Raw genomic sequence first — 10135 nt, forward strand, 5'->3', positions numbered from 1 at the left:
GCCAAAGAAAATATATATGTGGCAAATAAACACATAAAAATGTGCTAACATCGTATGTCATTAGGGAATTTCAAATTTGAAAAACTACTACCACATACCTATCAGATTAGTCAAAAGTTGGCATGAAGTGTGAGTTGGCCAAGGCCAACTAAGACAGATTAAAGCCTGGAACAAGATAAAGGCCTATTTGTGGGCTTGTCAGACTGATGCTTGAAAAGGAGTTGTTTGAGGTTATCATTATGTCACTCAGCTAAACAGCCTATCAGGGATATAAAAATTCTACTGAATACTCAAGTGCTCAGCATTGTATATTCTCAGAAGTGAAATGTGTGTTGTGGTTACTACAAGCAATGCCTATAACTCTGAAAGAAATAAAAAGTGCCCTGGAATGGCTCATATTATAGCTTTAGTATACATAGAGAAATGCATGATTTTTCTTTATATCTTGCGTATCTGTCAGGCAAGAGATTCTCAGATATTTTTTACCCTGTAGGGGCCATTTTTTAGGCAATGGCCCAGCAGTATATAATAGATATAAAAATGGGGCCTCTTGTTGGCTAGGACATCCAGTGCTAAGTTGACTGCCTGAAGTTTAACCAAGTGTGTCCCTTGGGTCTCATCTTTGACTAATGACATTCTGGCTAAAGGATGAAAAGCAGCAACATTCCATTGAGCTCCATCACTTACGATGGTTGGCAGTGTTATTCATATAGTCTATGAACTTCAGTTGCTGTTGACTTAGTAGTCAAGGGGTGTGGGGAAGAGGAGACCTTCTCTAACACCATGGCATCTGGCAAGGAACTGAGGACAGGGGAGATCACCCTCTCCTGAAGATGAAATATACCCAAGGGCCCAGATTTGGCTTCATCCTAAGAAGGCCTCAGTAGCTGTGCTGAGATTGTGAGGCACTGTTTCCTTGACCCAAAGCATAATGGGCAGCTGGGTATGGAGTATCACAGGCTCAGGGTCTGTGAGAGCCTCCATTTCCAGGAAAGCCAGTCACTGTTTTATTGGTGTATAGCACAAGGCCAGAGAGAACAGTTTCTTGAATCAGTTTGGGCAACTTATGCACATCATAAGTGATCCATAGACTCCAGGAGGCCTAAGAAAATGTTACCAAAGCCTCTACAGTGAAAGTCTCTCTAAAAAGAGTGACTATTGATTTTAATTTGGACAGAATTTAAAGCCTTTTGTTGGAGGAAATCCCATTTAAAGTGGGATGATAATGTAAGTAACAGCATTAGTGAAATGAAGTAAAATTTATAAATGAGGAATATGTTGCCACCAGAACCTGAAAGGACTAGAAAATATTGGACTTGTATGTCTGTAATTAGTATTTCAAATGAATCTCCTGGATGCAGGATGTCATTCATGTTGTACCTGTGCTCCTGGAAAAAGGTGGATGCAGTTAAGGTCTTGTTTGCAAAGTCTGTGCTATGGTCATAATGTTTTTGTCTCCCTACTCCCAAATTCATATGCTGAAATCCTGACTTCTGAGGTGTTGGTATTGCAAAGTGAGGCTCTTTTTGGAGTAATTGGATCATAACCCTCCTCCTTTACAAGGATGAATGTCCTTGTAAAGGTGGGGGGGGGAGTTTGTTTGTCCCTTCCATCATGTGAGGACACAGCCAGAAAGTGTTATCTATGAGAAAACAGACCTCACCAGATACCAAATCTGCTGATGCTTTGAACTGAGGCTCTCCAGCCTCCAAATTCATGAGAAGTAAATCTCTGATGTTTATAAGCTGCCCAGTTTATAGTATTTTGTTTGGAGAAGTCCAAAGAGGCTAAGCTAAGATAGTTTGTATGCAATGGCAAGCTGCTGAGGTGACCCTTGGGGTATTGTGTCCCTTCAGAGGTGAAGACCAACGGCAGTTGAGAGGCTGTTGAAATAGGCACTGAGTAGATGTTAGATAAGTCTATAAGAGCAAAACATTTACTGGTTGCTGATTGGGTAGTCAGTAATTTTAATAACATTGAATATTGACTATAAGGGGACCACAGCATTAATGTTGTAGTAATCTGCCCTGAAGTGTCATTCATTCATTCATTCATTCTTCCAGGTTTAAGAACAAGAAAAACTGGACTGTCAATTGGAGAAGTAGCGGGGATAATTTATTAATTAGGTTTTAAATCACAAGCTTTACAGTACAATTTACAATTGCAAAGATGTGGAATCAACCTAAATGCCCATGAAGTCATCAATGGATAGTGCAAATGTGACACACACACACATCCCATGGAATACTATGCAGCCATAAGAAAGAAAAAAATGTGGTACATATACACAATGGAATACTATGCAGCCGTAAAGAAGAAAAAAAAGGAAAGAACAAAATAATGTGTTTTGCAGCACCTTGGATGGAGTTGAAGACCATTATCCTATGTGAAGCAAAGCAGGAAGGGAAAATTAAATACTGCATGTTCTCATTTAATAGTGGGAGCTAAGCTAAGGGTCTGCAAAGGCATATAGAATGGTATAATAGGCTGGGCACGGTGGCTCAAGCCTGTAATCCCAGCACTTTGGGAGGCCAAGGCAAGAGGATTGCCTGAGTCCAGGGGTTCATGATCAGCCCAGGCAACTTGGTGAGACTTCGTGTCTAAAATATATTTAAAAATTAGCTGGGTTTGGTAGCACCTGTCTGTAGTTCCAGTCACTTGGAAGGCTGAGGTGGAAGATCACCTGAGCCCAGCAGGATGATGCTGGGGTGACTGTGAGCATGCCACTGCACTCCAGCCTGGGCGACAGAGTGAGACTCTGACTCAAAAAAAAAAAAAAAAGGGTATAATCAACATTAGAGACTCAGATGGGGGAGAACAAGAAGAAGGGTGAAAAATTACTTAATTGGTACAATGTACACTAATGGGGGTGATGTGTACACTTACAGCTCAGAATTATACACCACTGTGAAAAGCAAACACGTAACCAGAAACCATTTGTATCGCCAAAACTACTAAAGAACTTTTTATTTAAAAAACCAATAATAATAAGCTTTAATTCTTGAAGGCTCTTTTTTTTTGACTTACATTGGGAAATATTACTATTTTAATTAGTGATCCCTGGAATCCCATATTATTAAGTCAATCCTCCTTCCCCTAGTAACTGGTGTGCTTTTAGTTTAGATTCAGACCAAGCTTTTAAAGTGAAGTCAACCAGAAGGTAAGGGCGTAGGGGAATTTTTAAAAAACACTTTTCATATAAACTCAAAATGTAGATTCATTTTTGGGAATTAAACAGGCTCTTCACTCTTTACAAGGTTATTTCCAAATTGCAAAAAGTATCTCCCTCCAAATATTTGCAAACTATGCATCCAACAAAGGTCTAATATCCAGAATCTACAAAGAACTCAAATGAATCAACAGGAGAAAACTAATAATCCCATTAAAAAGTGGGCAAAGAACATGTACAGACTCTTAAAGAAAGACATATAAGTGGCCAATGAACATATGAAAAATGTTCAAATCACTAATTATCAGAGAAATGCAAATCAAAACTACAAGATACCATCTCATACCAGTCAGGATGGCTTTTGTTAAAAAGTCAAAAAACAATAGATACTGACAAGGACAGAGTAAAGGGGATGTCCCTACACTGTTGGCAGGAATGCAAGCTAGTTCAACCCCTGTGGAAAGCAGTTTGGAGATTTCACAAAGAACTAAAAATAGACTTACCACCCGACCCAGCAATTCCACTACTGGGTATAAACCCAAAGGAGCATAAATCACTCTACCAAAAAGACACCTGCACATGTATGGTTATTGCAGCACTACCCACAATAGCAAAAACATGGAACCTACCTAGGTACCCATCAGTGGTGGAAAGGATTAAAAAGTGTGGTACCTGTACATCATGAAATACTACACAGTCATAAAAAAGTGCAAGATTATATCCTTTGCAGCAACATGGATGCAGCTAGAGACCATCATCCTGAGTGAATTATCCCAGAAACAGAAAACAACATCATATGCTTTCCCCAATAAGCAGGAGCTCAACACAGTATGCACACAGGCAAAGATGGGAACAAAAGACACTGGGACAATCCTAAAAGGAAGGACGAAGGATAAGGGCTGAAAATTACTCACTGGGTACCATGTCCATCACCTGGGTGACCAGCTCAGTAGAAGTCCAACCCTCATTACACACAATATTTCAGTGTTGTAAAACTGCACCTGTAACCCCTGAATCAGAATAGAAAATTTTTTTTAAATTTGAAAATTCTCTGCCTCCCATGTTTTTGGCATTCCTCTATTCCCCCATTCAGTCTTAGCTGCCACAATCAGACAAAAAGAATGAGGATGCTTTTTTCTTGCATTTATAGTGAAAACCTTATAAGCAGATAGTAACTGCTCTAGGTCTGTCAAATAGATGCATTAAAGCAAATTTTAAGTGCCAAATGCTTAATTTTAACTTGTTATTCATTGTTAGAGCATCTATACCCAATATAGTATATCTTAGGGCAATAGGTACTGTGGCTATGAGAAATTTAGGCAAATCTATAGTTGAAATGAGGTATAAACTATTTTTTCCTATGTTTAGTTATTATTTAAAAATTATATGGGATACAGTATTTGAACTTAGTGGAATCCCCAGTTATATCTATAATTTGAAGCCCAGCATTGACTAAATTTATGAAGTTTTATCTGTTGGCAAATGTTAGTAAATGTTAAAGTTAATTTAGAATTGTGGTGTAGAGCCCCAAAAGCCAATCAGTACCCTTTTTATTTCTAGTTATATCAATTCTTTTAGTATGTATATTTTGTTATTTTTTTAAGTTTGGTTTTTTTTTTTTGAATCAGTGTCTCACTCTGTTACCCAAGCTGGAGTGCAGTGGCAAAATCACTGCAGCCTCAATCCGCTGAGTTCAAGCAATTCTCCAGCCTCAGCCTCCCAAGGAGATGGTACTATAGGTGTGTGCCACCACACCTGACTAATTGTTTATTTTTTGCTTTTTGTAGAGACAAGGTCTTGCTGTGTTGTCTAGCCTGGTCTCAAACTCCCAGGCTCAAGCAATCCTCTTGCCTGTACCTCCCAAAGTGCTGGGATTATAGACAAGAGCCACTGCACTTGGCTTGTTTGTTTTATGTATAATTGTTTAATATATAACTAGTCATATAAATTTTAATATATGTATAAATGTATAATTAATTATATATTTATATTAAAATGTAGAGTATATTATTATTAACCTTTTCTTTTCTCCCCCTGTATCCCCCTGGTTTTGTCTTTTTGCTTTCTTCTCCTCCCCAGCCCCCATTTTTTCTTTTCTAGCTGCTTGAAACCACAATTTTTAGTTTTTCACTGGCTAATAAGAATAAAAGAGGGCTTGGGGTGAAGAGGCCTGCTGGCCTGCCTCTGGGTAGATGCCTTTTCCTGGGACAACCAAGTGCATAGCATAACCAGTCTCTTCCCATCTTTATTTTCTCTTTAACAAACTTTTTTTTAAAGAATAGCTTGTAATCTGGGTGGCTAAAATTCTTCCCTCTTTTTTCCCCTTCCTATGCTTACTTGACAAACTCTTGGTGGTTCTGAGTGGTCTCTTGTCTGGGTGATGGAGTTCCCCTTTCTAGGGTGTCCCACTCAACCCCATTGCCAATCAGAAAAATCCTTTAATCCACCTATGACCTAAAAGCCTGTCTCATCTTTCTGGGTCAAGCCAATGTATACCTTACAAGTATTGATTTATGTCTTTGCCTGTAACTTCTGTCTCCCTAAAATGTATAGAACAAAGCCATAATATGACCACCCTGGGAACACTTTCTTAGGCGCTCCTTGAGATAAGTCCCCAGGGTATGGTCAATCATATTGGCTTACAATAAACCTCTTTCACATATTTTATAAAGTCTGTTTTTTTGATCAACAATTAGTCAAGAAAAAGAAACAAAAAGCATCCAAATTGAAAGGAAAGAATTTAAATTATTTTTATTCACAGAAGACATAATCTTATATGTAGAAAAATCCTAAAGCATCCATAAAAAAATTACTAAAACTAATAAACAAGTTAAACAAAATTGTAAGATACAGGATCAACATGCAAAACTCATTTGTATTTCTATATACTAGCAATGTGCAGTCCAAAAACAAAATTAAGAAAACAATTTTATTTACAATATAACCAAAATACATAAAATACTTAGGAACAAATTTAACAATGGATGTGTAAGACTTGTACACTACAAAACTATAAAACGTTATTGATAGAAATTAAGAGAGATCAAGTAAATAAAAATTCATCCCATGTTCAAAGGTTGGAAGATTTCATACTGTTGCACTCACAATTATTTCAAAATTTACTATAACACTACAGTAATCAAGATACCATCATAGTTGCATAATGATAAACATATAGAATAATGGAATAAAATTGAGAGTGCAGAAATAAATCTATATATCTAATGGTTTATTGTCTTTTGACAAGGTTGTCAATACCATCCAGTGGTGCAAGAATAGTTTTGTTTTTTTTAAACAAGTAATGCTCTTACAACTGTATAGCCATATGCAAAAAAGTAAATTTGGACACCCAGATTATACCATATACAAAATTATTTCAAAATATACCAAAGTCCTAAATGTAAGAGCTAACAATACAAAATTCTTAGATGGAAACATAGGTAAAAATTTTCATGATGTTGGATTAGGCAATTATTCTTAAATATATACTTTATATTAAAAGATAAGTAAATTGGATTTCATCAAAATTTCTAAAAGTTGTGCATCAAAGGACAGTAACAAGAAAGAGGAAATATAACCCACAGTATAGAAGAAAATGTTTGCAAAATATATCTGCTAAGAACAAGTATTCAGAATATATAAAGTACTCTTAAAACTCAACAACAAAAACATCCAAATTAAAAATGGGAAAATGGGAGAGAGGCAAGATGGCGACGGCATAGGTGAACTGGTGAGATTCTCTGAACGGACCAAGACTGCAAACTGCTGAATAGACAGACTGTAAAGCAGAGGGAAAAGTGAACAAAACCAGAAGACCCTCATAAGGAAGAACAGGTCATTGCAGAAGAGAAATAAAAGCAACCCCACCTTCCCTCAAAAACAGAATTGAAGAGGGGGAGGGAAAGGGGTAAAGGGAGAAAAATCTACAGAAATGAAGAAAAACCAAAAGAAGAGTATGGGTCTCTCCCAGACGCCTGGGAGAGCAGACACTGAGAAAATTGACTTTGGAATACAAACAATGAAAAGTCCCCAGAATGAAGGGTCTCAAAATGCAAATGTAGATATCAAAACAATAATGGAGAGACTAAAAAGAATTGAGGAGACACAAGAAGAAACTAGGAAGGAGCTGATATCTGAGATAACAGTAATAAAGAATACTGTGAATGAAATAAATAACAAATTGATAAGCATGGAAAGCAGAATTACCCAAGCAGAAGAAAGAATCTCAGAGCTTGAGGACCAAAATATAGAAATAACCCAAACTCTTAAAAACACAGAAAATAAGCTAAAAAAGACAGAACAAAACCTTCAAGAGATGAGTGACTACCTCAAGAGGCCTAACCTAAGAATAATCGGACTCCCTGAGGCAGAAAGAGAAACAGAGACCACATTGGAACAAACTTTCCACGAGATCATTCAAGAAAATTTCCCTTATCTAATCAGTGATACAAAAATTCAAACACAAGAGATTCAGAGAACCCCCGCAAGACAACAAATGAGAAGACCAACTCCTAGACACATAATAATTCGCCTAAATAAAGTAGGCACAAAAGAAAAAATCCTAAAGGCAGCAAGAGAAAAAGGCCAGATCACCCACCATGGAAGACCAATCAGAATAGCAGCAGATTTATCTGCAGAAACCCTGCAGGCTAGGAGAGCTTGGAGCCCTATCTTCAAAGTCCTAAAGGATAAACAATTTCAACCAAGAATAACCTACCCAGCCAAGCTAAGCTTCATCAGTGAGGGAGAATTAAAATCTTTCCCAGATATCCAATCCCTAAGAACTTATGCAGCCACAAAACCATCTCTACATGAAACACTTAAGAAAGTACTAAACACAGAAGAAAAGGAAAAAAGAACAACGTTCTTCACAAGGGTACAGGGAAAAGAATAAAATATACACGAACCAACCCCAAAAGCAAAAGAAAGACAAAAAAAAAAAAGAAAAAAAAAAAAGAAAAAACCAAGTGGAAGAACAATAACTCAATAAGAACTCCATGATAGGGACGAACTCTCACATTTCAATAATTAGTCTGAATGTGAATGGACTAAACGCACCACTGAAAAAACATAGAATGACAAAATGGATAAAATATCACCAGGCAACAATATACTGCCTTCAAGAGACCCATCTCACTAGAAAGGACATACACAGACTCAAAGTAAGAGGATGGGAAACAAATTTTCAGGCAAATGGAACACAAAAGAAAGGAGGAGTCGCGATCCTAATTTCAGATAAAATACCATTTAAGCTATCAAAAATTAAAAAAGATACAGAGGGCCACTACATAATGATAAAAGGTTCACTCCATCAACAAGAAATATCTATCCTAAACATATATGCACCCAACATAGGCGCACCAACATTCATAAAGCAACTTCTAGGAAAACTAAAGAAAGACATTGACTCTAACACCATAATAACTGGGGACTTTAATACACCACTCACAACCTTAGACAGATCATCAGGACAAAAAATCAGCAAGGAGATCCGGAACCTCAATGAGACTCTGGACCAAATGGACTTAATTGATACCTATAGAACACTCCATCCAAAGACCACAGAATACTCCATGGAACATATTCTAAGATCGACCGCATAATTGGACTCAAATCAAGTATAAGCAAATTTAAAAGGACTGAAATTCTACCATGCACCTTTTCGGACCACAGTGGAATAAAAATAAACATTGACACCAACAAAGTCCCCCCAAAACCCACAAAGACATGGACACTAAACAGCATGATGCTAAATAACTCCTGGGTCAATGATGACATCAAAATAGAGATCAAAAGATACCTGGAAACAAATGAAAATAAAGAAACATCTTACCAAAATCTCTGGGATGCCTTAAAAGCTGTAATAAGAGGGGAATTTATATCCCTACAAACACACATGAGGAAAATGGAAGGAACAGAAATTGACAACCTAACAAGCCACCTAAAGAAGCTGGAAAAGCAAGACCACAAAAACCCTAATTTCAGCAGAAGAATCCAGATCACCAAAATAAAAGCCCAAATCCAGGACATAGAGGACAAAAAGATAATACAAAAAATCAATGAAACAAAAAGCTGGTTCTTCGAAAGGGTAAACAAGATTGATGGTCCCCTAGCTAGACTGACCAAGAAAAAACGAGAAAAAAACCAAATAAGCATAATCAGAAACACAAAAGATGAAGTCACATCTGACCCTGAAGAAATACAAAAGATCATTAGAGACTACTACGTACACTTGTATGGAAACAAACTTGAAAACCAGAAGGAAATGGAAGACTTTCTGACATCACACAACCTACCTAGGTTGGAACAAGAAGAAATTGAGACCCTAAATAAACCAATAACAATCAAGGAAATCGACCACGTAATAAGAAAACTTCCTACAAAAAAAAGCCCTGGTCCAGATGGCTTTCCAGCAGAATTCTACAAGACATTTAAGGAGGAGCTGATACCAATCCTACTGAAGGTATTCCAGGCGATTGAAAAAGATGGAACTCTCCCCAAATCATTTTACGAAGCCAACATCACATTGATACCCAAACCAGGTAAAGATCCAACAAAGAAAGAGAACTACAGGCCAATATCTTTGATGAACATAGATGCTAAAATTCTCAACAAGATCCTAGCAAACCGGATTCAGCAATACATCTCAAAAATCATCCATCATGACCAAGTAGGCTTCATTCCTGGCATGCAAGGCTGGTTCAATATTCGTAAAACCATAAATGTAATTAAATACATCAACAGATGTCAAAACAAAAACCACATGATCATATCACTAGATGCAGAAAAAGCTTTTGATAAAATCCAGCACCCCTTCTTGATAAAAACCCTTGAACATCTAGGCATACGGGGAACATACCTCAAAATAGTAAAAGCCATCTACGAGAAACCCACAGCCAGCATACTCCTAAATGGACAAAAATTGGAACCAATTCCCCTGAAAACTGGAACTAGACAAAGATGCCC

This window comes from Carlito syrichta, unplaced genomic scaffold (genome assembly GCF_000164805.1).
Source record: "Carlito syrichta isolate Samal-C Ts95f unplaced genomic scaffold, Tarsius_syrichta-2.0.1 Scaffold312887, whole genome shotgun sequence".
In the NCBI taxonomy this organism is placed as follows: Eukaryota; Metazoa; Chordata; class Mammalia; order Primates; family Tarsiidae; genus Carlito; species Carlito syrichta.